Here is a 3,886-nt window from a genome sequence, read left to right as displayed (position 1 = left end):
TTTCTCGAAGTTCATGTTATTGGTTACTGTTTGTAGAGGAAGAGCTGCTTGCGTACTGGTGGAGAGAGGATCCTTGGTTGAAAGTGATGTTTCCGCATATCTTTATAAGGTTGAGGAAGAGCAGGTCGATGGTTATTGCCATTAGCTTTGCTCAATGAGCTCATAGCAGCTTTCAATAACAGCAAGCAAAATTCAGATGTAAGCTCTCAATAACCATAGTAGGTCAATGGTTATTGCCATTAGCTTTGCTCATTCACACTTTGCTCTCCATCTGAGTCTACAAAAATAAAATAACTTGAGTGCTATTGATTCCCTATTTATGGCTTATGGTTTTTCGGTTTTGTAGCCATTAAAATCTCAGAATGCGAGATCACACAGTTGGGGACCTCTTCAAAGGAACCAAATAATACATATGTAAGTGTTCTCTTATTCAAAGTACTCCCATTGATTGGTATCCATTAGATATTGTAACCTTGTTGCTTAAATCCCACTTTGGTCTTTGACTTTAGATCACTCTTCTTTGTATCCTCACAGGAGTTGAATGGCAAATCTTCCATAGAAATATCTACCTTTCTAAGTAGGTGGGAAATGTCAATGATGTTGTGAGTCACCTGGTCTTTAGTTAGGTGTTTCTTTCCTCACAGAGGGGCTTTTTTATTGTAAATGTACTATTTGTTCCAAGCGAAAAAATCTTTTATGTTCGAAGGGTTGCCATTCTTATAACAAATGTATCTTTTATGTTTTAAGGGTTGCCATTCTTATAACAAATGATCTTTGGCGATGCCTAATGTGATTATCTTTTATGTTTATTGGCTGAAATGAAACATAAGGCTAGGGATCAGTGCAGTCTTGAAGGCATTTTAGTTGCCTCTTTACATGTGTTTGAGAAGCTTGAGCTCACTAGAAAATAAGCGCATTTGTGGGGCTTTTGACCTGTAGGACTTCTGCAACCCGCTGATTTTATATTTTGATTATGCATTTGAAGAAGTTATAAGAATGAATACAATATGTTTGAGGTGGTGCAAGTTACATGGAAGTGAGCATTTTTGTATTATATACATGAGAAAACTTATGGGCCATGAGAGTAGCATAGAATTGTGCTATATGGTTGTGAATTACGCCATTATATTCATTTCTGGATCTAGAAATTTCTGAAATGAGTACCAGGAGATGCCAATACAGTGATACTAAAACCATTGAATTGTTGGGTTCGAAGATTTCACATGAACACTTTAATGAGGCTTCTCATCTAGCTGATCTTCTGATGTTGTTGAAACCAAACGCGTGGAAGGTATGCAGCCATTATTTTCTGGGTATCCATATTATTTCTTTAAATGTATTATTCTCTTTAAATGCTAATTATAACCGACATGGGAGTTAAATGGTCACTTTCATAATTCTTTAGCAGCATTAGTGCCTTCATCTGTTGGCACGGTTGTCACGGCAGAACAGAAGGACAATGGACACCATGCTTCTGGTGAGTGGCATGGAGATAATGTGCAAGTCATTGGACAACAACAGAAGATCTACATAATTAAAGTTCCAAATTTTGCCGGTGATGATCTCTGGAATAAGATCCAGGCTGCGCAGGCTCACTTAGACCACCTGACCCAGGAAAGAGATGCGATTAACCGTCGTAGGCAAAAGCAAAAGGTAATAATAACCTTCCAAATGTATTTTTTTGAACCAAACCTTTAAATGACCATATTTCTTTTTCTTTGCTTCTTATTTTTCTGAACAAAAAAATATTGCAGGCTGTATGTGATCAATACAGGGAGAAGCTTGTGGCAGCACGTAGAGAAGAGTGGGAACCTAGGACTACACTTGGAGATAAGAAGAATGATTTAAATAATCTACGTTCAAAGATGAAAGAACATCTCTCAGAAAATTAACAGAGGAACACCGAGCAGCTAATGAAATACGTCAAAAGGCCTACAGTGAATGGACTGAGCTTAGATCAGAGCCCTCCAAGAAGGTACATATCTTTAGTTGTTGCAGTTCCTGTTCATTTGGTTCAAGGTGCGGTTTATTCAATATTCAGTATATTTCATTTTACACCATTCACAAATTTGAACAGTATCACGTGGTTAAATATTCAGAAGTGTGTGTTTCCCTTCTCTCATACATGGCCCCTGTATGAGAGATTTGGGGTTGTATGGAGCCTTATTTCTCTCTTCGATCAATGAAACACAACTCTCCTGCGCTTTCCAAAAATATTTTTAGAAATATAAAGTACTGGATATAATGGTGTATTGGATACATGATTAGTTGAGAAGATTCCTGGTTACATGGAAAGAAAGGTTAAATGATGGGTCAGGAATAACATTACACTTTAAGTTTCATCAAGTCATCACTATCAGTGATGTGGTCCTCATTAATGTCACTTGTTATGTGCCTGTGCTCATGTTATCAGAATCTTATTACTGATTACCAATGACGAGCATTCTCTATGTGATATGCTGCTCCTGCTTCCTGGAGGCAGGGGTGTTTTCACCTGCCAGCAAAAAAGTAGTGTCATCACTTACACAGTCAAATTTCTTGTAGGGAAGCATGTGATCTATAGTGTTTAAAATTTGCTCATTAGTTCTCTAAAAGCTGAACATGTTCCTTCGCATTTGTTTTGGATTGCAGAATGAATACTTCTTCAGGTACAGAAATGACCGGAATGCAGCAGAAATTTTCAGAGCTAATGGTGATATAAATGGACTTAAATCACACTGTAATAGTCAGGTAAATCGCACAACCTGTCTTCAATATGTCTGCAGTTAATATATCATTTTTTAGTCTGGTTTGGCTTCTGTTGATTGAGGTGGTGTGACATTCCATATGCCTTTTGCTTATTAAGGAACAATGCAAGTTTGTGCCATTCATGTTTGCTAGAAATTAGAGATCTGGCATTCCAGACTTTTTATGTTACAAGATCTAAATTGTTCTGAACAATATAAAGTACCACCTTAAGAAAACAAGTATAATATTTTGATTTTGCATACCAGATTCTTTGTGCTGCAAGATTGTACATTTGTTAATTCTGAATGTGTTGCCTGCAGGAGGAACCGACTATGATTGAATCCTACAATAACAAGAGAACAGTTGGCTGATCTGGTGGCGAAGGAGTTACATCTACGCTAACCATGGTATGTAATAATTGTGCTTATTTTTCCATCGCGCTTTATTGCGGAGGATGAACACGATGTTGCCTGCAGGAGGAACCGACTATGATTGAATCCTACAATAACAAGAGAACAGTTGGCTGATCAGGTGGCGAAGGAGTTACATCTACGCTAACCATGGTATGTAATAATTGTGCTTATTTTTCCATCGCGCTTTATTGCAGAGGATGAACACGATGTTGTGTGGTTTTGGTTGCAAAAGGATAAACCGCATGAGTGCCCAGTTTACTCACAATACTTTGTGGTAACAGAAACCATTGCCTTGACTGATTGTTATAAAAGATGTTCAGTTGTTGTTGATTAGCACTTGACTAAAATATTATTTTGTTGATTTTGGGCAGCTCAAGGTCATTGGTGATGGTGGTGATCCAAATGGCCACTATGACAAAGATGATCATCATGAGGCCTTGTGTCGATAATTATAATAACAACTTTGTGAAACATGGTTTTGCCTCATCTTTGCAACATCATATTTTCCTATAGTATTGTAATTGATAAGTGTTTGAGCATGAAGCAGGTTAGGTGGTGTTCCACACCTACAAATTATGCAATCACATATAGATTGTTTCTATGAGTTTTTAGTCATGTACTGTAGTGAATCTTTATTACTGGCATACAACATCTCACAATAGTTCTAATAATGAGCAATAAACTGATATGTATTTACTGGTTTTGGTGGTAAGCTTGAAGTTTGCCGAGTAATATGAGCTTAGGCT

General features: G+C 37.3%; 1 long non-coding RNA gene across 1 annotated transcript; it reads left to right on the top strand.

Moving 5' to 3' along the window:
* The first annotated feature begins 291 nt into the window (after positions 1–291).
* LOC103631797 (uncharacterized) lies at positions 292–705 on the top strand. Its single transcript, XR_555463.2, has 2 exons — positions 292–414; positions 535–705. It is a non-coding gene; the product is annotated as an uncharacterized lncRNA (long non-coding RNA).
* The last annotated feature ends 3,181 nt before the right edge of the window (positions 706–3,886 follow it).

This window comes from Zea mays, chromosome 1, assembly GCF_902167145.1.
Source record: "Zea mays cultivar B73 chromosome 1, Zm-B73-REFERENCE-NAM-5.0, whole genome shotgun sequence".
Lineage (NCBI taxonomy): Eukaryota > Viridiplantae > Streptophyta > Magnoliopsida > Poales > Poaceae > Zea > Zea mays.
The sequence above is the reverse complement of the archived record's forward strand: the minus strand, read 5'-3'. Positions and strand labels throughout refer to the sequence as shown.